The 26,700-nt window shown below is 45.9% G+C and overlaps 1 long non-coding RNA gene across 2 annotated transcripts in view; it reads left to right on the top strand.

Annotated features, from left to right (window-relative positions):
• The window catches only part of LOC138649681 (uncharacterized), a 36,186-nt gene extending 13,225 nt beyond the window's left edge, over positions 1 to 22,961 (top strand). For both annotated transcript variants that reach the window (XR_011315342.1, XR_011315341.1), the window contains exons 2-3: positions 19,284 to 19,668; positions 19,844 to 22,961. This is a non-coding gene — a long non-coding RNA (uncharacterized lncRNA). The remainder of the gene's footprint in view (positions 1 to 19,283; positions 19,669 to 19,843) is intronic.
• The last annotated feature ends 3,739 nt before the right edge of the window (positions 22,962 to 26,700 follow it).

Here is a 26,700-nt window from a genome sequence, read left to right as displayed (position 1 = left end):
CCTGGGGACATACTTCACCTGTGGGAAGTCATACCATCCAGCTGCCATTCCATCACCCCAGTGGACCCCACAGCAGCGTCGGTCACCCTGACCGAATACCACAGGTGGCGTCACGAACCCCTGACAGACTGTACTACCACCTTCATTGGACGCCCCTTAGCAGGGTCACGACCGGGTCCAGCCACCGTGACAACCGCAGAACCGAAGGAGAAGGGACCGGTACCGAGTGACTTGTGGCCCTGTGTCTGGGGGCGCTCCAAGTCTGCTCCTGTAAGAAAGGTCCCAAACATCTGCAAATCACGGGATCGAGTATAATATATGGACCGGACGTGGGGCTCCTGACCCGAATCCGACGGCCTTATAGACATACTATATATGAAGGTATTTAGTTTGGATGAGCAGACCCGTGGCCAGTCCATACTCTGCAGTCCGTACTTGGACCGTGATTTGCAAGTTTCTGAAATTGGCCTTCGTTTATGAAGAAAGAATAGAAACAATTCTGCTCATCTTTTGTTTGTCTGTTGAGCCTTGCTAAGAATCAGGTAAGGAAGGTTTATTAAATAGGTGAATTACTCATAACACAGTTCCCTGTCCAATGAGCTGGCACCGTCCACCTGAGGAAGGTAGCAATCCGCTGCCGAAACGCGTAGTGGTTCAATGAAAGGTTTGTTTACCACTAATCTATTGCAGTGTGCTCTATAGCCACAGCGCTCCTTAAATTGACCACATTTTTCCCCAAAATATATTTGGTAGTGTGGACAGTGACGTTTTAGGTCTTGTGTAAGGAACCCGTGGACGTTCGAGTTCCGGTGCCCAACCTGAACATTAGTCCAAAGTTCGGTTCAGGTACCAGAACTGTACACCAACTTGAACCAGAACCCAATCCTTATTAAAAACAATGGAGACCTGAACTTTGGATCTGGACACTAACTGTCTAGTACGAACCCAGAACGTTTAATTTCAGGTTCGCTCATCTCTAGTCTTGGGCAACAAAGATGCGGTTTACTGGTGTGTGAAAATAATAAAGCTGGTTGCAGCAAGTGTCCCAAAAGTCTAGATCACAAAATGGTGACCCCCATTAACTATTCCCCAGAGTTTTTACAATGTCATAGTCACAATTTGTGTTAATATCTGCATCTCATTTCTCAGCTTGGATGTGTAGACTGGGGCAGCTTCAGCAGAGTCATCTCATAACTAGATGGGATTTAACAGCAGATGAAAATACTGCAGGGGGCAGTAATTTCGGAAATTACCTTTAAGCCCTATGCACGCAATTGGTATGCAGCACCCCCCTCGCAACTCACTCATCTCTGGATAAGGGGCTTCGCTCTATTATTTCCGTTGTTAGACTATTAATCTGTAGGCAAATTTCTGTCCATTAAAGCTCAAATATTTCAGCTGCCATAAAGAGAAGACAACACAGAAAAGAAATGTGTCCAGGAAAGTTTAAAAAAGCAAAAAAAAAAAAGCAACAACTTGTTCTCATGAAGCGTCTCTGCTGTAAGGTTGTGAGCCATCTTTTCCAGACTCCTAAAGTACTTAACTGTGCAGAAATGCATTAAGATCGCGGCTCTTTTAATGGATCCACCATATTGCTTGTCTCTCACCCTTTTCAAAAACTGGCTGAATGGAATGAACAGCAAAGGAATAGTTAATTGCAAGTCAACAAAGTTGCCCGAAGGAGTAGACTTCTTTGAAGGAAAGCTGTGCCTACCCACCCAATGCTGCTTGTGACATATTTTTGGGTCGCAACCCTCTCCATGAAGAACAGTTGTGTTAATGTTACTGTTAATCAGGCAAAGCTGGGACACAAAGTCTCTCTGCTCATTGACGAAAGTGAAATGTCTTCAACTGGGCGCAGATTCTTACCTCCTGCAACCTCGATGGAATCTCACAGGTCATGGATGTTGGCTGCCTGTCATCTGCTCGCTGCCACATCGGCGTCGTTAGTGTAGCCCCCTGGTAAGAAAACATCGTCTGACGGAACAGTATGTGTTTGGGTTTCTTTTCTCTTTTGCCCATGGCACTTGGAAATCCGCCTTGTCCTTCGGATTTTCTGGCCTTCACCTCAGCTCTTCCCTCCTATAAGAAACCTTCTACAGATCATGTTTCTAAAGAACCCGAGCCAAATCTAAAAGAGCCAAATAAGTTGTAAATTACCACTTTTCTCCTTTATATGGGTCATAAAGTTCTTATACCGGCTAAAGTCGGGTAATTGCTCCACAATCACAGAATATGTGGACCTGCAATAACCCTAAGTCCAGTAGGATTAGTTCATAATAATATCTATTGAGGGTTTTGGCTTTTCCTTTGGGCTCTAAGGTTGCGATCACATAATATATCAGCGCTATTGTCAGGGTGACCCTTCTTGAAGCAATCGTCATCCTAGGTGGCTATGGTCGGCTGAGCAATAAAACGTAATTCTGCAGTACTAGGAAGCATTAAAGAAAGGGCTTGTCCACTAGTGGACGACTTATTAATGACCCCAGTGCGACATAAATAAAAAAATAAAATTTATGCTGGCCTACCGTATCTGCGCCACTCCTTGTGTGACCACTGCAGTCAATCAGCAGTGGTCATGTGATATTGTTCATGCCAGTTAACCGGCCGGGGACACAGGACCTGGAGCAGAGGAGTGGTCTCGGTTCAGGAGGAAAGCATAGCATTTTTTTTTTTTTTAATTAATAAAGGAGTTGTCCAGTAGTTCCCGATCCATTTAAGGCACTGTTTTAGAGACATTGTGGCCGACAAAGTTATGGAGATTTTGCAGCTATGAAGATAATGTGGTTAGCGCTGCTACTCAACACTGTGGCAACGTTAAGAATCATTTACACTAGAAGATTCCTAGGAATGCCCAATAATCTTTCAGTGTAAAGAGGCTGCCGATCACAAAATAACAAGTGAAACATGGTGGGATAATTTTTAAGCAGGCTTAAAAATAATCGTTTTTGGCAGCACATCAACCTTTGTAAACGGGACTCGTGCTGCCGAGAACAATGGCACTGAGCATCCTATTACTGATCATTCAGTGTGCATCATTTACCCCTGTCTTTCACCACCGTCATTTAATGGTGGTGTAAACGGACACAGAGAGACTTAGGAATAAAGCTGGTATAATTAGTTCTGGGATAGGAGCAGAACATCTGGCACTAATCTGGCAGATGGCACTAATAACAATGCTCGACTAAAGGCTTTGTGATTGGCAGTGTTATAGAGACCTCGAGGCTGGTACCATTATAAGGGTGGTATTGCTGGCACTGCTATAAGGATGGTTTGACTGGCACCGCTACAAAATACTGTGACACTTACAAAAACCCTAATATAAAGACATTGCAAATGGCACAGGTAAAGAAGCACTGTGGCTAGTATTATGATAGAGATGTGGACAGGTGTGACTGTACCCCTGCGGCCCCTATAGCTGCATCTCTGCATATCTCACCACCACACTTATCCCATCCCTAACCCACCTCTTCAACCTATCACTAACTTCTGGCACCTTCCCTTCTGCTTTCAAACATGCCACAATCACACCTATCCTTAAAAATCCGACCCTCGACCTAACAACTATGTCCAGCTATCGCCCAATATCGCTGCTCCCATTCGCTTCCAAACTCCTGGAGCAGCACGTCCACTCTGAACTTTCCTCCCACCTCTCATCTAACTTGCTCTTTGACAATCTACAATCTGGTTTCCACCCCCATCACTCAACTGAGACAGCCCTGACCAAAATCACTAACGACCTACTTGCTGCCAAAGCTAATGGACAATACTCTGTACTCCTCCTTCTAGACCTGTCCTCTGCTTTTGACACAGTTGACCACTGCCTCCTACTACAGATCCTCTCCTCCTTTGGCATCAAAGACCTTGCCCTATCCTGGATCTCCTCATACCTTACTAACCGCACATTCAGCGTCTCCCACACTACCTCCTCATTCCACCCTCTCTCTGTTGGAGTCCCCCAAAGCTGTGTTCTAGGACCCCTACTCTTCTCAATCTATACACTTGGCTTGGGACAACTCATAAAGTCTCATGGCTTCCAGTACCACCTTTATGCTGATGACACTCAGATCTACCTCTCTGGCCCAGACGTCACCACTCTGCTGTCCAGAATCCCAGAGTGTCTAGCAGCCATATCCTCCTTCTTCTCCTCTCGCTTCCTCAAACTCAATGTGGACAAATCTGAACTCATCATCTTTCCTCCATCTCATAGATCTTCCTTACCTGACCTATCGCAATCAATGACATCATACTTTCCCCCGTACCGGAAGTCTGCTGCCTCGGAGTAACCTTCGACTCTGCCCTGTCCTTCAAACCGCACATCCAAGCTCTCTCCACCTCCTGTCGCCTCCAGCTCAAAAAAATCTCCAGAATCCGTCCTTTCCTCAACAGTAAATCTACTAAAATGCTTGTGCATGCCCTCATCATCTCCCGCCTTGACTACTGCAACATCCTTTTCTGCGGCCTCCCTGCTAACACCCTTACACCTCTCCAGTCCATTCTTAACTCTGCTGCCCGACTAATTCATCTCTCTCCTCACTACTCCTCTGCTTCCCCCCTCTGCAAATCTCTTCACTGGCTCCCATTCCCTCAGCGTATCCAGTTCAAATTACTAACACTGACCTACAAAGCCATCCACAACCTGTCTCCTCCATATATCTCTGATCTAATCTCCCGATATCTTCCCTCACGTGATCTCCGGTCCTCCCAAGACCTCCTTCTCTCCTCCACACTTATCCGCTCCTCACCCAACCGCTTCCAAGACTTCTCCCGAATATCCCCCATCCTCGGGAATTCTTTGCCCCAACACGTCCGACTATCAACCACACTCGGATCCTTCAGACGGAACCTGAAAACCCATCTCTTCAGGAAAGTCTACAGCCTGCACTGACCCCACTGCCTCCTCACCACTCCCGGAGATACCGCCTCACCAACACCGGAGCTCCTGCAACCCTCAACCTACTGTCTCCTTCCCCATCATCCTGTAGAATGTAAGCCCCCCGAGGCCAGGGTCCTCGCCCCTCTGTATGTTAGTTTATTTACTGTAAGTGAAATCTGTAACTTGTATGTAACTCATTCTCATGTACAGCACCATGGAATCAATGGTGCTATATAAATAAATAATAATAATATGAAGCACCCACATAAGCTTTCAGCAACTACATATCTAAACATAAAACTACAAAAAAAAGGACAAATGAGCAGAAAAAAAAAATCTGTTTTATATCCTCCATATCGGCCCTACGCACATTCCAATCCCAGTAGGAAAGCCCAAGGACTTTTGTAGGGCTGAGCAGCGACTCCCTGCCTCGGCCCATAGGCTGCGGAATGAGCCAAGGTCTGCAAGGTGTTGATTATAGAAGCTCATTATAATTTGGCCGTGCTAATACTGATTTGGGGACGAGCTTCCGAGGTTCTGGAAAATGACAACCCTGTCATCCTGCGATTACGATCACCTGTCCCTCTCCACGGCCCCAGATTTATTGACTGCCACATTTTAATAAAAAACACACACCTCCCCACTGGCTGCATTAGGAGATTTCAGGCAAAACAGGCCGGCCGTGCCATAAATTTCCCTCTCAAGTAATAACTCAGGTCTAAGCCCCGCAGTCTCTGCCTTTTTTGTAGATGGCAAAAGTCCAAATGAGGCTACAGACTACGCAGCCCTGCAGAAAACCCCGGGCAAGCGGCATTAAGTTTTGTAATATCAGAGACCATGTTCTGCTGGACCCTTCATTACATATGGCCTAGGTCCAGGGATGAAGTATATCAGGGCAATTGTACTATAGCGTAACCTTAGTAGCCTCCTCTATGCGCTAGACATCTTCCCTGGTGGCTCAGCTCTGTCTCCTGCCCCTGTATTAGATGGGGAATTATTTAGTCACTGTTTATGTGATACTGCCTGGCTCTATTACACTGCACAGCCATTATATGGTACTGTAGGTGTTGAATACCTAGAGGTATTACATAGGCACTGTGTGATACTTACCGGTATATGTATTTACATAAAGGTGTTTTGTAGGCACTGTATGGTTCTCCTATGTGATGACAGCTAGTCTCTATTGTGTAGGCACTATATGATTCTCCTCCTCATCTCGCTCCCTCTCTGTTGGATTCCCCCAAGGCTCTGTCCTAGGACCCCTACTCTTCTCAATCTATACACTCGGCCTGGGACAACTCATAAGGTCCTATGGCTTCCAGTACCATCTATATGCCGATGACACTCAGATCTACCTCTCTGGCCCAAATGTCACCTCTCTGCTCTGCAGAATCCCAGAGTGTCTATCGGCCATATCCTCCTTCTCCTCTCGCTTCCTCAAGCTCAATGTGGACAAATCTGAACTCATTTTCTTTCCTCCATCTCGCATATCTTCCCTTCCTGATCTATCTATCAAAATAAATGAAATCACACTTTCCCCTGTCCCCAAAATCCGCTGCCTCGGAGTAACCCTTGACTCTGCCCTATCCTTCAAATCGCACATCCAAGCTCTCGCCACCTCCTGTCGCCTCCAGCTCAAAAATATTTCCAGAATCCGTCCTTTCCTCAACCCTCACTCTGCCAAAATGCTCGTGCATGCCCTAATCATCTCCAGCCTCGACTACTGCAACATCCTCCTCTGTGGCCTCCCAGCTAAAACTCTCGCACCCCTCCAGTCCATCCTTAACTCTGCTGCTCGACTAATTAATCTCTCTCCTCACTACACTCCTGCTTCCCGTCTTTGCAAATCCCTTCACTGGCTCCCAATTTCCCAACATATCCAGTTTAAATTACTAACACTGAGCTACAAAGCCATCCATAACCTTTCTCCTCCGTATATTTCCACACTAATCTCTCGATATCTTCCCTCACGTAATCTCCGGTCCTCCCAAGACCTCCTTCTCTCCTCCACGCTTATTCGCTCCTCATTCAATCGCCTCCAAGACTTCTCCGGAATATCTCCCATCCTCTGGAATTCTGTGCCCCAACACATCCGGTTATCCACTACTTTTGGATCCTTCAAAAGAAACCTGAAAACTCATCTCTTCAAGAAAGCTTACAACCTGTAAAGATCACACGGCCACCTCAACACCATCGGAGCTACTGCAACCCCCGACCTGCTGTCTCCTTCCCCATAATCCTGTAGAATGTAAGCCCGCAAGGGCAGGGTCCTCTTCCCTCTGTACCAGTCTGTCATTGTTAGTTTTGTTTACTGTAAGTGATATTTTTATTTAGATGTAACCACTTCTCATGTACAGCACCATGGAATTAATGGTGCTATATAAAATAATAATAATAATAATAATAATAATAATAATAAATAATAACAATGTTATGACAGCCAGGCTCTATTATATAGGCACTGTATGGTTCTCCTGTGTGATGACAGCCAGGCTCTATTATGTAGGCACTGTATGGTGCTCCTGTGTGATGACAGCCAGGTTCTATTATGTAGGTACTGTATGGTTCTCCTATGTGATGACAGCCAGGCTCTATTATGTAGGCACTGTATGGTGCTCCTGTGTGATGACAGCCAGGTTCTATTATGTAGGCACTGTATGGTTCTCCTATGTGATGACAGCCAGGCTCTATTATGTAGGCACTGTATGGTTCTCCTATGTGATGACAGCCAGGCTCTATTATGTAGGCACTGTATGGTGCTCCTATGTGATGACAGCCAGGCTCTATTATGTAGGCACTGTATGGTTCTCCTATGTGATGACAGCCAGGTTCTATTATGTAGGCACTGTATGGTTCTCCTATGTGATGACAGCCAGGCTCTATTATGTAGGCACTGTATGGTTCTCCTATGTGATGACAGCCAGGCTCTATTATGTAGGCACTGTATGGTTCTCCTGTGTGATGACAGCCAGGCTCTATTATGTAGGCACTGTATGGTTCTCCTATGTGATGACAGCCAGGCTCTATTATGTAGGCACTGTATGGTTCTCCTGTGTGATGACAGCCAGGCTCTATTATGTAGGCACTGTATGGTTCTCCTGTGTGATGACAGCCAGGCTCTATTATGTAGGCACTGTATGGTTCTCCTATGTGATGACAGCCAGGCTCTATTATGTAGGCACTGTATGGTTCTCCTGTGTGATGACAGCCAGGCTCTATTATGTAGGCACTGTATGGTTCTCCTGTGTGATGACAGCCAGGCTCTATTATGTAGGTACTGTATGGTGCTCCTATGTGATGACAGCCAGGCTCTATTATGTAGGCACTGTATGGTTCTCCTGTGTGATGACAGCCAGGCTCTATTATGTAGGCACTGTATGGTTCTCCTGTGTGATGACAGCCAGGCTCTATTATGTAGGCACTGTATGGTTCTCCTGTGTGATGACAGCCAGGCTCTATTATGTAGGCACTGTATGGTTCTCCTGTGTGATGACAGCCAGGCTCTATTATGTAGGCACTGTATGGTTCTCCTATGTGATGACAGCCAGGCTCTATTATGTAGGCACTGTATGGTTCTCCTGTGTGATGACAGCCAGGCTCTATTATGTAGGCACTGTATGGTTCTCCTGTGTGATGACAGCCAGGCTCTATTATGTAGGCACTGTATGGTGCTCCTATGTGATGACAGCCAGGCTCTATTATGTAGGCACTGTATGGTGCTCCTATGTGATGACAGCCAGGCTCTATTATGTAGGTACTGTATGGTTCTCCTATGTGATGACAGCCAGGCTCTATTATGTAGGTACTGTATGGTGCTCCTATGTGATGACAGCCAGGCTCTATTATGTAGGCACTGTATGGTTCTCCTATGTGATGACAGCCAGGCTCTATTATGTAGGCACTGTATGGTTCTCCTATGTGATGACAGCCAGGCTCTATTATGTAGGCACTGTATGGTGCTCCTATGTGATGACAGCCAGGCTCTATTATGTAGGCACTGTATGGTTCTCCTGTGTGATGACAGCCAGGCTCTATTATGTAGGCACTGTATGGTTCTCCTGTGTGATGACAGCCAGGCTCTATTATGTAGGCACTGTATGGTTCTCCTGTGTGATGACAGCCAGGCTCTATTATGTAGGCACTGTATGGTTCTCCTGTGTGATGACAGCCAGGCTCTATTATGTAGGCACTGTATGGTTCTCCTGTGTGATGACAGCCAGGCTCTATTATGTAGGCACTGTATGGTTCTCCTGTGTGATGACAGCCAGGCTCTATTATGTAGGCACTGTATGGTTCTCCTGTGTGATGACAGCCAGGCTCTATTATGTAGGCACTGTATGGTTCTCCTGTGTGATGACAGCCAGGCTCTATTATGTAGGCACTGTATGGTGCTCCTATGTGATGACAGCCAGGCTCTATTATGTAGGCACTGTATGGTGCTCCTATGTGATGACAGCCAGGCTCTATTATGTAGGCACTGTATGGTTCTCCTATGTGATGACAGCCAGGCTCTATTATGTAGGCACTGTATGGTTCTCCTATGTGATGACAGCCAGGCTCTATTATGTAGGCACTGTATGGTTCTCCTGTGTGATGACAGCCAGGCTCTATTATGTAGGCACTGTATGGTGCTCCTATGTGATGACAGCCAGGCTCTATTATGTAGGCACTGTATGGTTCTCCTATGTGATGACAGCCAGGCTCTATTATGTAGGCACTGTATGGTTCTCCTATGTGATGACAGCCAGGTTCTATTATGTAGGCACTGTATGGTTCTCCTATGTGATGACAGCCAGGCTCTATTATGTAGGCACTGTATGGTTCTCCTATGTGATGACAGCCAGGTTCTATTATGTAGGCACTGTATGGTTCTCCTATGTGATGACAGCCAGGCTCTATTATGTAGGAACTGTATGGTGCTCCTATGTGATGACAGCCAGGCTCTATTATGTAGGCACTGTATGGTTCTCCTATGTGATGACAGCCAGGCTCTATTATGTAGGTACTGTATGGTTCTCCTATGTGATGACAGCCAGGCTCTATTATGTAGGCACTGTATGGTCCGATCGGGATCTGTGGAAGCGTGGTATGCGCGAAACAGCTGTCATCCTGTGGTTTACATGATCTCCCTGTCCATATCGCACATGTCCTAATAAAGACAAGTATGTTTCATCGGGCTTGGTGAGTGCAAACTGTTTTTTCTTTTTCTTTTGGATTATATCCACTTTTTGGTTATACACCTGAAGCGCCCGTATGTGGAGAAGTTGGTATTGGTACTGGAGCAGCATTATTAGGTACGCTGAAAGATGATTGCGGAAGGCAGCAGTGCGGGTATTACTTTTCTCTTTTTTCTGGACAAAGGCTAGTTTGTTTGTTTTTCTATAGCAAACTGAGCCAGGGGACCAGAATTTTCTGAAAGCGGGCAATAATTGTATGAAAGCAACTAGTTTCCTAACAGTTATCTACGAAGATTTGGGAACCCCTAGAAAAGCACACCAGCAAATCACTCCGAGACAAAACGCCCAGACTTCTCACCAGTGGCACCTCGATTTTCTCATGTGGCTGAGAAGGGTTCATGAATTAGAGATGACGAGGCCAAAGAACAGTTCAAGAAAATCTTTGATAAAAATGTTGGATTTTGGGGCTTGATCTGCTGCTCCCTCCAATGTCACCGTCTCCTTTGGTCTACTTTCACCCTCTTTTGATGCAGCAGATCTGGCCGATCCATCATTAAAGCCGAATTCTATAGGGAAAGGACTTACTAAGTAGTAATAACTATAGAAGAAGTCCCCAGCAGGCCCATAAATCAGGGCAATGGCTTCCTTAACCCTCCTAATTAACCTCTCCTTCTGATGGCTAAGAGGTGTGACATGCCGCTGCTATGGATTAGGTCTTTATGAATTTATGGGCTTCAGGAAGAAGTTTGCAGATTTCCAGGTTTTGTAGAACAAGACTTGAGATTCAAAACGTTTGTCGATGTTAAATAGCTTTTGCCACCAGTTAATACAAATCCTGTGTAACGGGGCTGATATGGAACCTGGAAAAATTAGTTGACCCAGCACACGCTCATTGGGAAACTTAAATATAATATATATATATTAATATATATATATATATATATATATATATATATATATATATATATATATATACACATATACATATATATATATATATATATATATATACACATATACATATATATATATATATACACATATACATACACACACACTGCAATGAAGCAGAGTGAAAAATTTAAAAGGGGTCTGAATACTTTCCGTACCCAATATATATATTGCTCAAACAAAATGGAGGGAACACTAAAATCCCACATCCTAGATATCACAGAATGAAATATTCCAGTTGGAAATCTTTATTCTTTACATAGTGGAATGTGTTGAGAACAATAAAACCTAAAAATGATCAACGTAAATCACAACTAATATCCAACGGAGGCCGGAGTTGCAATGATGATCAAAATCAAAGTGGAAAATGAAGTTACAGGCTGATCCAACTTCAGTGGAAATGCCTCAAGACAAGGAAATGATGCTCAGTAGTGTGTGTGGCCTCCACGTGCCTGTATGACCTCCTTACAACACCTGGGCATGCTCCTGATGAGGTGGTGGATGGTCTCCTGAGCGATCTCCTCCCAAACCTGGACTAAAGCATCCACCAACTCCTGGACAGTCTGTGATGCAACGTGACGTTCGTGGATGGTGATAGACATGATGGCCTAGATGTGTTCAATCGGATTCAGGTCTGGGGAAAGGGGGTCAGTCCATAGCTTCAATGCCTTCATCTTGCAGGAACTGCTGACACACTCCAGCCACATGAGGTCTGGCATTGTCCTGCATTAGGAGGAACCCAGGGCCAGCCGCACCAGCATATGGTCTCACAAGGGGTCTGAGGATCTCATCTCGGTGCCCAGTGGCAGTCAGGCTACCTCTGGCGAGCACATGGAGGGCTGTGTGGCCCTCCAAAGAAATTCCACCCCACACCATTACTGACCTACAGCTAAATCGGTCATGCTGAACGATGTTGCAGGCAACAGATCGCTCTCCAAGGCGTCTCCAGACTCTGTCACGTCTGTCACATGTGTTCAGTGTGAAGCTGCTTTCATCTGTGAAGAACACAGGGCGCAAGTGGCGAATTTGCCAATTCTGGTGTTCTGTGGCAAATGCCAAGCGTTCTGCACGGTGTTGGGCTGTGAGCACAACCCCCATCTGTGGACGTCGGGCACTCAGACCATCCTCATGGAGTCGGTTTCTAACTGTTTGTGCAGACACATGCACATTTGTGGCCTCCTGGAGGTCATTTTGCAGGGCTCTGGCAGTGCTCCTCCTGTTCCTCCTTGCACAAAGGCGGAGTTAGCCGTCCTGCTGCTGGGTTGTTGCCCTCCTATGGCCCCCTCCATGTCTCCTGGTGTATTTGCCTGTCTTCTGGTAGCACCTCCAGGCTCTGGACACTACGCTGACAGACACAGCAAACCTTCTTGCCACAGCTTGCATTGATGTGCCATCCTGGATGAGCTGCACTACCTGAGCCACTTGTGTGGGTTGTAGAGTCCGTCTCATGCTACCACGAGTGTCAAAGCACAGCCAACATTCAAAAGTGACCAAAGCATCAGCCAGAAAGCATTGGTACTGAGATGTGATCTGTGGTCCCCACCTGCAGAACCACTCCTTTATTGAGTGTCTTGATAATTGTCAACAATTTCCATCTGTTGTCTATTCCACTTGCACAACAGCATGTGAAATTGATTGTCAAAGAGTGCTTTTTCCTAAGTGAACAGTTTGATTTCACAGAAATTTGATTTATTTGGAGCTATATTCTGTTGTTTAAGTGTTCCCTTTATTTTTGAGCAATATATATATAGTACAGACCAAAAGTTTGGACACACCTTCTCATTTAAAGATTTTTCCGTATTTTCATGTCTATGAAAATTGTAAATTCACACTGAAGGCATAAAAACTATGAATTAACACATGTGGAATTATATACTTAACAAAAAAGTGTGAAACAACTGAAAATATGTCTTCTATTCTAGGTTCTGTTTTTAATTCATAGTTTTTATGCCTTCAGTGTGAATTTACAATGTTCATAGTCATGAAAATACAGAAAAATCTTTAAATGAGAAGGTGTGTCCAAACTTTTGGTCTGTACTGTGTATATATATAATAATATAACGCTGGGAGCGTCACTCTGTCCGAAGCCTCTATAGACTGCGCAAGCGCCGGCGCAGTCTGGGCCTCACAGAGCGACGCTCCCGGGAGATCGCGGTATGCGTAAGCACTGAACGCATACCGCGATCTCCACCGGAGAGTCAGGGACCGCCAGGAGGGAGGGTAAGTATACTCACCTTTCCCGGTTCCAGCGCTGCTTGCGGCTCCGTCTCCCGGCTCCTCTGCTCCCGGCTCCGGAGGGCGCGGACTGCGCAGGCGCCGATTCCTGCTGCCGGAATCGGCGCCTGCGCAGTCCGCGCTTTCCGGCGCCATTTTCTTGAAGACACACTCCGGCTCCACTGCAGGTGTGTCTTCAAGAAAATGGCGCCGGAAAGCGCGGACTGCGCAGGCGCCGATTCCTGCTGCCGGAATCGGCGCCGATTCCTGCTGCCGGAATCGGCGCCTGCGCAGTCCCCGCTTTCCGGCGCCATTTTCTTGAAGACATACCTGCAGTGGAGCCGGACGATAGGTGAGTATGGTATATATATTTTTTTTTTTATATGGCAGCAGCATTCGGGGGCATACACACTGGAGCGGGGGGCATATAATACAATGGTGGCGCAGGATGGCAGCAGCACATGACAGAACGGGCGCAGGATGGCCGCAGCACATGACAGAACGGGCGCAGGATGGCCGCAGCACATGACAGAACGGGCGCAGGATGGCAGCAGCACATGACAGAACGGGCGCAGGATGGCCGCAACACATGACAGAACGGGCGCAGGATGGCAGCAGCACATGACAGAACGGGCGCAGGATGGCAGCAGCACATGACAGAACGGGCGCAGGATGGCAGCAGCACATGACAGAACGGGCGCAGGATGGCAGCAGCAAATGACAGAACGGGGACGCAGGATGGGAGCAGCAAATGACAGAACGGGCGCAGGATGGGAGCAGCAAATGACAGAATGGAGGCGCAGGATGGGAGCAGCACATGACAGAACGGGGACGCAGGATGGGAGCAGCACATGACAGAACGGGGGCGCAGGATGGGAGCAGCACATGACAGGATGGGGGCGCAGGATGGAGCAGCACATACCAGGATGGAGACCATATACCAATATAAATGCTCGCCACCCGGGCGTAGAACGGGTTCAATAGCTTATATATATATATATATATATATATATATATATATATATATATATATATATATATATATATATATATATATATATATATATATATATATATATATATATATATATACACACACACACCCACACATACATACTGTACATACATACACACAAACAAAAAGTTGAAACCAGAAGTTTCCATACACTGTCTGAAAAGACACATCTGAATGTTTTTCTCAATATCTGACATGATATCAGAATAAACCTTTCCCATTTTAGGTCAATTAGGATTACCATAATTATTAATATTTGCCAAATACCATAATAATGAGAGAGAGAATGCTTCAAGGCATTTGCATTACTTACTGCAAAGTCAAAAATTTACTTACACTAATAATACTATGCCTTTAAACAATTTTGGACTGCCTATATGATGATGTCATGTGTTTGGAAGCTTCGGATAGTTTTTTTGGCAACATCTGAGTTAATTAGAGACATACCTGTGGATGTGTGGCACCCCAGGAGTCCGGTTGCCACAGTGTCATTGCCTCCCTCATAGGGGGTGATGTGATGCCTTGAAGCAAAGAGGGGTCCCCTTACCAGGTAACACCTGCATCCAACACTTTCCTACTCCAGACCAGAAGAGGGAGCTCTAACACCTGATTTCAGGGGAGCTTCCCTATAAGTACTGGCCTGAAGGCAGAGTTAGTCAGTGAGAGTCTAGTCTGAGAGGAGAGAGAGAGAGAAAAGAAGTTGAGGAGAACCTGGGGAGTGGAGCTGAACATATAAGAGACACCTTAAAAGGCAGTAATAGCAACAGAAATATCTCAATTTTAGCCAAACATTTTACAACATTTCAAATTTGTCCGCAATGAAGGTGCAGGGAATAGAACCGGTGCGCTGAGGTGACATAAAAAGGCGTCTTCTGACGAAAGAAGCTTACTGGATCTATAACTTGCATACGAGACATCCGAAAGGCTTAAATAGGAAAAGTGAACTGATGTACCACTATTTGTAAATTTTTATCACTATGTTTGTGTACTGTGTTGTGCATGTATATTTTTAATAGTGTGCAGTATAAGTGCTTTAGAAATGCCCAATGAAATCTAATGGGGGCGGATCTAGTATTCATTACCAGGTGGATTAATTAACCATGTAAGAACAGAAGTAACACTATATAAAAAGACTCACAGATGAGGGTGAGTTCAAGCTGTGAAAAAGATCATATCTGATCGAAACGCGTTGCTTGTTTATTTGTATCCACATCCACGCTGTACAAGGACTTTGCATTTTTAATGGATTAATAAAGAATTGGAAATTTTTAAAGGAGCTGGAACTACAAATTTTTTTAATCTTTTTTTTCATACTCTGGATTGAAGACACGTTTGGTCAGAACGAGTTCCGTGCACCTGTGAAGCGAATCGGTGAGCTGGCTGAGGCTTTGCCTCTTCTTTTTATTCACTTTATATAGTGGAGCTGTAGTCAGGCTCATCCCAGAAGAGAGCGCTGACAAAGAGGATGCCAGAGTCGAGTCCTTGGCTGTGTAGGTGCTGTACGCCCCAACAGCCGAATCTGGAGTGCAGGGAACTGCAAGCTCCCTGGCCACATTGAATGCCTGGAAGCACCGCAGTAGACCAAGAGCTGGGGCTGCCAGTGAAAAGGTAGTGCCCATAATAGGCTCACGCTGCCTACCATACAGGTTAGAAGCAACACACAGGAGCGGGACTGTGCAGAGCTTAAAGCAGCAAGGACCTAGAGTATATCACAGAAGGAAGGCCTTCAAACCCACCTGGCTAGGAAGATCCCAAGTTGCCTCCAGGCTGCCCGGACCCCATTATCTGTTATCCTTGCCCCGGACTGCATCTGCAACTGATAAGTAAAGGTAAAGGAAACTGCAATCCTCGTGTCCTTCAGTCATTCCCTGCACCGTCAGTCCTTCATCCCATCATATACAATCTTTTACCAACTATACCAGTAGCCCTGGGGCCCTGCTCCATCGCTCCATCTGTGGGGAGCAGAACCATTGCAACTGCATCACCATCGGCCCCAGAGGTCCCCTTAAGCAGCATCTGCCATCCATTGCCGAACACCACAGGTGGCGTCATGAATTAACTCCCTATAGACTTTATTCCCCCTTCATTCTCATTTTTATTGGACGCCCAGGGCCACGGAGCGGGTCACTGCTGCCGTGACCACCCCCTTAAGAACCGTCAGACCCGGTTCCAAGTACCCCACGGCCCTAGCAGGCGTTCCAGATGTATTTTAAATGCACACCTGAAAACACACTGCTTCTTTGTGTAGCATCATGGGAAAGTCTAAAGAAATCAGCCAAGATGTCAGGAAGAGATTTGTGGACTTGCAAAAGTTTGGCTCATCCTTGGGTACAATTTCAAGATACCTCGTTCATCTGTACAAACAATTACATGCAAGTAAAAACAAGATGGGAATGTCCAGCCATCATACCTCTCAGGAAGGAGACAGGTTCTGTGTCCCAGATATGAACATGCTTTGGTCTGACATGTGCATATCAACCCAAGGACAAGAGCAAAAGACTTTGTGAAGATGATGGCGGAAGCTGGTAGGATTTTGTCATTATCCACAGTGAAATGAGTACTGTATCAACATGGGCTGAAATGTCGCTCTGCCAGAAAGAGGCCACTACTCCAAAAGAAACAAAAAAGAGAGATACATGTTTGCAAATGCACACAGGAACAAAGACCTTAGTTTTTGGAGACAAGTACTGTGGTCTCATGAAACTAAAATTGAACTTTTTGGGCATAATGACTATCGTTACATTTGACAGAAAAAGGGAGAAGCTTGGAAGCCTAAGAACACCACCCCAACTGTGAAACATGGGGGAGGCAGCATCATGTTGTGGTGTTTTTTGCTGCAGGAGGGACTGGTGCACTTCACAAAATAGATAGCATCATGAGAAAAGAAGATTATGTATCAACACTGAAGCAACATCTCCAGATATCAGCCAGGCAGTTAAAGCTCGGGTGTCAATGGATCTAGCCGATTATCATTTGTACTTGATCTTTTACAATAAACCAGTTGCATTAAACCTTTGACTCGCCAGAATCTTGAAGGTTTGGCCGGTAAGGATAACTTCTACTACCAAGGTTGTCCTGCAGGGAAAAAGGATGGTAAAAAAATGACATTATCTTCTCCCACAAGGTTCAATGGGGTCTGATCTAGTGAAAAGAACAGAAGATTGAGTCACAAGTCATATTCCACCTGCCCACCAGATACTGGTCTAAGGGCTGAAAATTGGAATTTTGCAAAGAACTGTTAGGCAGGGGGGAGTAACGATCACGGTCGCAGAGGTTGCGATTGGGCAAGTTCAGGTTAGGGACCCACCGACGCTAGCGCAAATTTCAACTGGATGTGCGTTCTCAGATGCACATGCTGCTGAAGTGTATTGCGGCCCAGCATTGCAATACACGCTGACGGCCAATCAGAGGCCAGCATCATGAGCAAAGCCATGGAAGTTTGGGTTCTGGTACACAACCAGAACTTTAGTCCAAAGTTCAGTTCTGGTACCAGAAGTTGACCCGAACTTGAACAACAACCCCATTGAAAACAATGGTGACTCGCACTTTGGAGCTAAAAAAAAAAAAAAAAAAAATTCTCTCTCACTTTTACGTTCAGGTTCCCTCATCTCTAACTATAACAAGATAAAAATAAAATGTATATTTTTTTTTCAATAATCAAAATGTCTCACTTTGATAAACCTTTATAACATAAAAACGTTCTTGATTGTTATGCATTGACCTATTATTGTTAATTTTTTTTTTTTTAAATATAAAGTTTTCTTAGGAATTATAAAAAACAAACTGTAAAAAAAATAATCCAAATAAACTGGAACAAAATTGACAGTTTTCTTTGAATTTTTACACCAAGAATTTTTGACGATATCCGACTAATTAGGAAAGTGCAAATGATCAAAAATGATCACATGGATTAAATAAATGTTTCATGAGAAATAAAATTACAAAAAGTTTATTTTTTTGCGTATGTTTTGCCTTGAAGACAATTAAAGGCACTAAGTCATAGAACTAACTGTTGTTTATGTTAACTTTTCAATTATTTATTGCTTTGATCACATTAAAAAAATAAAATTTGTCCAAATTGACTAGAAGTTTGTATTTAGTTTTGCAGTTTTATATGGTTTCTAGATAATTATTTACTGGTTTGTTTAAATGTGAATATCGCAAAATTAAAGGAGTAACGCAACACAAGTCGAACGATTTCTTCACGGGGTAAAATGGTTAGGAGAAAAGAATAAAAGGATCACTAAGAAAAGAGTAAAGCAAGAACGCAAAAATTGTACTGCCTTAGAATGGTTTTCAACGTAATGAAATGGCAATATGATATGGCAAGAAGAAGAATGAAGATTCTAAACTTAAAAGTTAGTCGGGCAGGCTAAAAAAAAAAAACAAAAACAGATTCAAAGTACATAATCATAGACCGACATTTATAGATAGGTAAGAAGGTAAGTAGGTAAATAGATATGAAATCGACAAATGGATAGATTGTATTTTCAGCATGTATCAATGACATATTAAAAAGTAAAAAACATAATTTTATTAAATAGTGACCTTAATAAAGGATAACATGAATAATTAAAACACTTATTTTTTGTGTATTTTCAATGAAACAATGATTTCGCATCCATGTGACCGTCACCTATAGATAACATAGATAAATAGAGGAGATATGTAGAAAGATATATATATATATATATGAGAAGGATTAGAGATTAGTGACACATATGTATGAGAGATCAATAGACAAACACTTAAATAGACAACTAGAGATGGATAGATAATAGATAGATAGATAATAGATAGAGATAATATATAGATAGATAATAGATAATAGATAAAGAGATAGATGATAGATAGATGATAGATAATAGATATGAGGTAGATATATCTATCATCTATTTATCATCATATATCTAATATTTATCTTTTATCTGTGATAGACAATAGATAGAGATATCACCTTATGCACCAGGAAAAGAACTCATTCCATTCAGAGATGTGATGAAATATATCTGTGCTCCAGAAGTCAGATTCTTATTTCTCTCGCCAGCAGGATTGCCCCCTTTCCCCCCACCCAACATAACCAAGAATGGGATGCGTCAGCCTACCTTCCCAAGAAGAACAAGTGGCCAAGTTTCTTCGTCACAGAGCTCTGACCTGCGCTGCCTTCTTGGGGCCTTCACCTAAAATTCAGAGATTGTTGAACAAAAACAGCTTGGAGCAATTCGCATAAAACAGATCCAAATGGAGAAGATCAGGTTTCCCTGCCGGGAGAGAGTGCGGCAGGAGCACAGGATGGTGTCTGTAGAGGAGATGTCTCCACAAACCCATTTATGTTAGATTTTTTTTTTTTAATCATCTTTACTTGTTTAACCTCCATAGGGGCAGATGGATGTGTGAGCGCCCCTGCTGCCACTAATCTCATAGGATATCCCTGGGTGAGTTTTGAAGAAGAAGTGCGTATTATTAGTTTGTAATTCCCCCTTTAAATTCCTGCTAGGATCAGAAAAAAGATAAAAAAAGGGCATTTTCTCCTTTAAAATTTAGTTTTACCTGTTATTTAGTTATATCTGTGTCTGGGAAAGCTGGCAACTAATGTGGCCTTCATTACAGGAGGTGGAATGGGAGCAGCTATTGTGGCAGCCTATGTACATCAAAGGGACCTAGAGGAGTCCGAAGTCTGCTCTACAGAGGAAGCTGAGGTAGCAGTTACATCCAGGACCTTGTGTCAGGAGAAGTCCAAGAGGGGGTCCGAAGTCCAGTCTACAGGGGGAGCGGAAGTAGCAGTTACATCCAGGACCTTGTGCCTAGGGGGTCCGAAGTCCGCTCTACAGGGGAAGCTGAGGAAGCAGTTACATCCAGGACCTTGTATCAGGAGAAGTCCAAGAAGGGGTCCAAAATCCGCTCTACAGGGGAAGCTGGGGAAGCAGTTACATCCAAGACCTTGTGTCAGGAGAAGTCCAAGAGGGGGTCCGAAGTCCAGTCTACAGGAGGAGCTGAGGTAGCAGGTACATCCAGGACCTTGTGTCAGGAGAAGTCCAAGAGGGGGTCCGAAGTCCAGTCTACAGTAGGAGCTGAGGTAGCAGGTACATCCAGGACCTTGTGTCAGGAGAAGTCCAAGAGGGGGTCCGAAGTCCACTCTACAGGGGGAGCTGATATAGCAGTTACATCCAGAACTTTGTGCCTAGGGGGTCTGAAGTCTGTTCTACAGGGGGAGCTGAGGTAGCAGTTACATCCAGGACCTCGTGTGGAGAAGTCCTAGAGGTGATATGAAGTCCGCTCTACACAGGGAGCTGAGGTAGCAGTTACACCCAGAACCTTGTGCCTAGGGGGTCCGAAGTCCGCTCTACAGGAGGAGCTGAGGTAGCAGTTACATCCAGAACCTTGTGCCTAAGCGGTCCGAAGTCTGTTCTACAGGGGGAGCTGAAGTAGCAGTTACATCCAAGACCTTGTGTCAGGAGAAGTCCAAGAGGGGGTCCAAAGTCCACTCTACAGGGGGAGCTGAGGTAGCAGTTACATCCAGGACATTGTACCTAGGGGTCCGAAGTCCGCTCTACAGGGGAAGCTTAGGAAGCAGTTACATCCAGGACCTTGTGTCAGAAGTCCAAGAGGGGATCCGAAGTCAGGTCTACAGGGGGAGCTGAAGTAGCAGGTACATCCAGGACCTTGTGTGAGGAGAAGTCCAAGAGGGGGTCCGAAGTCCGCTCTACAGAAGGAGCTGATATAGCAGTTACATCCAGAACCTTGTGCCTAGGGGGTCTGAAGTCAGTTCTACAGGAGGAGCTGAGGTAGCAGTTACATCCAGGACCTTGTGCCTTGGCGGTCCGAAGTCTGTTCTACAGGGGGAGCTGAGGTAGTAGTTACATCCAGGACATTATGCCTAGGGGGTTCGAAGTCCGCTCTACAGAGGAAGCTTAGGAAGCAGTTACATCCAGGACCTTGTGTCAGAAATCCAAGAGGGGATCCGAAGTCAGGTATACAGGGGGAGCTGAAGTAGCAGTTACATTCAGGACCTTGTGCCTAAGGGGTCCGAAGTCCACTCTACAGGGGAAGCTGAGAAAGCAGTTACATCCAGGACCTTGTATCAGCTGAAGTCCAAAAGGGGGTCCGAAGTCCGGTCTACAGGGGGAGCTGAAGTAGCAGTTACATCCAGGACCTTGTGCCTAGGGGGTCTGAAGTCCACTCTACTGGGGGAGCTGAGGTAACAGTTATATCCAGGACCTTGTGCCAGTAGAAGTCCAAGAGGGGGTCCGAAGTCCCCTCTACAGGGAATGCAGTCACAAAGCACTATGGAATGCACGCTCTGTCTGCAACAAGCTGCCATTTATCCATGACCTCTTCATCACAACAAACTTTCCTTCCTTGGCATCACTGAAACCTGGCTTACCCCCTCTGACTCAGCCTCTCCAGCTGCGCTCTCCTATGGTGGATTCCACCTCTCACACCCCTCGCCCCAGCAACAAACGTGGTGGAGGGGTTGGCTTGTTCCTGACACCTGCTCCTTTACTCCAATCCGGCTGCCACCCTCCATTACTCTTCCCTCGTTTGAGGTGCACTCCGTCCTCATCTATTCCTCCTCCAACCTCCAGCTGGCTGTCATCTACCGCCCCCCAGAACTAACCATCTCCACCTTTCTCGACCACTTCACCACCTGGCTACTTCATTTCCTCTCTGCTGACACCCCCACTATCATCATGGGTGACTTCAATATCCCCACTGACACTTCCACCTCAGCTGCCTCAATTTTTATCGCTCACTGCCTCCTTCGGCCTCACTCAATGGCCCTCTGAGGCCACTCACAAAGATGGTCACACGTTGGACCTCATCTTCACCCGCCTTTGCTCCCTTACTAATCTCACTATCCCACCCCTCCCCCTGTCTGACCACAACCTACTGACATGCTCTTCCCTCTCCTCTCCTAGTGTGCAACCCCTGCTCCACAGACTCACTCACCCTCGCGGAAATCTTAAACACCTCAACTTACAATCACTCTCTGAGTCCCTTCTCCCTCTTACAAACATAGCCTTCCTTCATGACACAGATGCTGCTGCCACTTTTTATAACACCACAATAACAGCAACACTCGATTTGGCCGCCCCGCTCATGCATAGCAAAACTCGTTCAATCAACAGGCAGCCCTGGCTGACCAGCCTGACCAAAGAACTGAGACGGACCTCCAGGATCGCTGAGCGGAGATGGAAGCAATCCTGCTCCGCCGACCACTTCACTGCATACAAGCAGTCCCTCGCCAGCTTCAAGTCCACGCTCACTGCCACAAAACAAACTTCTCATCTCCTCCCTGTCTCACAACCCTAAACAGCTTTTCAACACTTTCAATTCTCTACTCCGTCCCCCTGGACCCCTCCCTCTCCTCTCATTTCTGCTGAAGACTTTACCTCCTTCTTTAAACAGGAGATTGATATGATCAGAGAAAGCTTTGGCCCACGGCGCCCAACGCCCCTCTTAGCTGCTCAACCCTGTTCCTCTAAAATCAGCTTCTCCACCATTGCAGAAGATCAGCTCTCTACCCTCCTGTCAAGATCACACCTCACCACCTGCACGCTTGACCCACTCCCATCCCACCTCATCCCTAACCTTGCCACGGTCTTTATCCCAACCCTAACACACCTCTTCAATGTCTCACAACAGGTGTCTTCCCCTCAGCCTTAAAGGGAACCTGTCACCTGAATTTGGCGGGACTGGTTTTGGGTCATATGGGCGGAGTTTTCGGGTGTTTGATTCACCCTTTCCTTACCCGCTGGCTGCATGCTGGCTGCAATATTGGATTGAAATTCATTCTCTGTCCTCCATAGTACACGCCTGCACAAGGCAAGATTGCTTTGCGCAGGCGTGTACTATGGAGGACAGAGAATGAACTTCAATCCAATATTGCAGCCAGTATGCAGCCAGCGGGTAAGGAAAGGGTGAATCAAACACACGAAAACTCCGCCCATATGACCCAAAACCAGTCCCGCCAAATTCAGGTGACAGAGTCCCTTTAAAACATGCCAAGATCACACCCATCCTCAAAAAGCCCTCCCTCAACCGATCCTCTGTGTCTAGCTATCGCCTGATATCTCTTCTTCCTTATGCCTCAAAACTACTGGAACAACACGTCCATCTTGAACTGTCCTCCCCCTTCTCCCTCTTTGACCGGTGATAATCTGGCTTCCGACCCCATCACTCAACTGAAACTGCCCTAACTAAAGTCACCAATGACCTACTAACTGCCAAGAGCAAGCGACACTACTCTGTCCTCCTTCTCCTGGACCTTTCTTCTGCCTTCGACACTGTGGACCACTCCCTTCTGCTACAGATCCTCTCATCACAGACTTGGCCCTATCCTGGATCTCGTCATATCTGACAGACCGAACATTCAGTGTCTCCCTCCCCCGCGCCACCTCCTCACTTCGCCCCTTGTCAGTAGCTGTTCCTCAAGGCTCAGTTCTAGGACCCCTACTCTTCTCCATCTACACCTTCAGCCTGGGACAGGTCATATAATCCCACGGTATGCAGTATCATCTCTACGCTGACGACATGCAGATCTACCTATCTGGACCTGACCTCACCTCCTTACTTAACAAAATCCCACACTGTCTGTCTGCTATCTCGGCCTTCTTTTCTGCTCGATTTCTAAAACTGAACATGGACAAAACAGAATTCATCATCTTTCCCCCATCTCACTCTACCCCTCCACCAGACCTATCCATCAATGTCAATGGCTGCTCACTTTCCCCAGTCCCCCACGCCTGCAGCCTCGGGGTGATCCTTGACTCTGCCCTCTTTCAAGCCACATATCCAAGCCCTTGCCTCCTCCTGCTGTCTCAAACTCAAAAATATTTCCTGGATCCACGCATTCCTTGACCGCGACACCACAAAAACACTAGTGCATGCCCTTATCCCCTGCCTTGACTACTTCAACCTCCTACTCTCTGGCCTCCCCTCTAGCACTCTGGAACCACTCCAATCCATCCTACACTCTGCTGCTTGACTAATCCACCTGTCTCCCCGCTATTCCCCAGCCTCTCCCCTATGCCAAGCCTTTCACTGGCTTCCTATCACCCAGAGACTCCAGTTCAAAACCCTCACAATGACATACAAAGCCATCCACAACCTGTCTTCTCCATACATCTGTGACATGGTCTCCCGGTACTTACCTACACGCAACCTCCGATCCTCACAAGATCTCCTTCTCTACTCCCCTCTCATCTCTTCTTCTCACAACCGCATCCAAGACTTCTCCCGTGCTTCCCCCATACTCTAGAACTCTCTACCCCAACACATCAGACTCTTGCCTACCATTGAAGCCTTCAAAAAGAACCTGAAGATTCACCTCTTCCGACAAGCCTACAACCTGCAGTGATCCTCAACTTACTGAACCGCCACACAACCTGTCCTACCCTCTCCTAGTGTATCCTCACCCATCCCCTGCAGACTGTGAGCCCTTGCGGGCAGGGTCCTCCCTCCTTTTGTACCTTTTTGCTCATGTTTAATGTATTTGTCTATATTTGCCCCCTTTTTCACATGTAAAGCGCCATGGAATAAATGGCGCTATAAAAATGTATAATAATAATAAAAATAGATTTGCATTGACTATCATTAACTTTTGCTGGATGATAACCAATAGGAGGGATGCTCTAATAGGTCTGTTGAGATAGACATGTTGATGTCTGGGAGAGCTAGGTGACTACCATTATGGCTGCCATTGTTACTTTGTTGAGGTTTTCCTCCCATCTCATTTCTCAAATCATCAATCCGCATCTTTTTATGGGCAAATGGGTGACAACCATGATTACAGCATTGGGGGCCAGTATCGGGCAAAGAGTACCCATTGCTGACACATCCTTTATTCCTTCCCTATGTACAAGGAAGATATCGGGTGAACATGAGCAGAGTTTGCTCCAAACAGGGTTATACAACCAGCTCCTGCCTCTATCTCTGACAGCAGCATTTAAGTGGCACAATCCTGGGGGACGCAATAATTCGGGCACCCATTGACCACCCACTGTGATGCAACAAAACGATTACAGGTTCATATACCCAGTGTTAACTTAAAGGGAACCTCTAAATTGATTCATGTTTCCCTGAGCCAGGTCCTTGCAGTCATTTATGTTGTACTCTGAAGATCTGCAGGAGCCAAACAAGGACTAGGTGTCTATGATGACTTGTCCAAGCCAGGTCCTTGGGGACTTTGTTATGAACAGGTGATTCAGAACCAAAATGGACCTAGTGGTTAAGAGCACACAAAGTGACCTGATAGTTACTAACATAGGACAAGCTCTGAGACGTGGGAACTCTGCTGACCGCAATTCCTAATCCTATCATACCACACTAGAGGTAGCCGTGGATTGCGCCTAACGCTCCCTATGCAACTTGGCACAGCCTGAGAAACTAGCTAGCCCTGAAGATAGAAAAATAAGCCTACCTTGCCTCAGAGAAATTCCCCAAAGGAAAAGGCAGCCCCCCACATATAATGACTGTGAGTAAGATGAAAATACAAACACAGAGATGAAACAGACTTTAGCAAAGCGAGGCCCGACTTACTGAATAGACCGAGGATAGGAAAGATAGCTTTGCGGTCAGCACAAAAACCTGCAAACAACCACGCAGAGGGGGCAAAAAGACCCTCCGCACCGACTAACGGTACGGAGGTGCTTCCTCTGCGTCTCAGAGCTTCCAGCAAGCAAGAAAAACCAATATAGCAAGCTGGACAGAAAATATAGCAAACAAAAGTAACACAAGCAAAACTTAGCTTATGCAGGGCAGACAGGCCACAAGAACGATCCAGGAGAAAGCAAGACCAATACTGGAACATTGACTGGAGGCCAGGAACAAAGAACTAGGTGGAGTTAAATAGAGCAGCACCTAACGACTTAACCTCGTCACCTGAGGAAGGAAACTCAGAAGCCGCAGCCCCACTCACATCCACCAGAGGAAGCTCATAGACAACCAGCCGAAGTACCACTCATGACCACAGGAGGGAGCTTGACCACAGAATTCACAACAGTACCCCCCCCTTGAGGAGGGGGTCACCGAACCCTCACCAGAGCCCCCAGGCCGACCAGGATGAGCCAAATGAAAGGCACGAACCAGATCGGCAGCATGAACATCAGAGGCAAAAACCCAGGAATTATCTTCCTGACCATAACCCTTCTACTTAACCAGGTACTGGAGTTTCCGTCTCGAAATACGAGAATCCAAAATCTTCTCCACTATATACTCCAACTCCCCCTCAACCAAAACCGGGGCAGGAGGATCAACGGATGGAACCACAGGTGCCACGCATCTCCGCAACAATGACCTATGGAATACGTTATGGATGGAAAAAAAAGCTGGAAGGGTCAAACGAAAAGACACAGGATTAAGAACCTCAGAAATCCTATACGGACCAATAAAACGAGGCTTAAACTTAGGAGAGGAAACCTTCATAGGAATATAACGAGATGACAACCAAACCAAATCCCCAACAC

Source organism: Ranitomeya imitator, chromosome 9, assembly GCF_032444005.1.
Source record: "Ranitomeya imitator isolate aRanImi1 chromosome 9, aRanImi1.pri, whole genome shotgun sequence".
NCBI classification, from domain to species: Eukaryota; Metazoa; Chordata; class Amphibia; order Anura; family Dendrobatidae; genus Ranitomeya; species Ranitomeya imitator.
The sequence above is the reverse complement of the archived record's forward strand: the minus strand, read 5'-3'. Positions and strand labels throughout refer to the sequence as shown.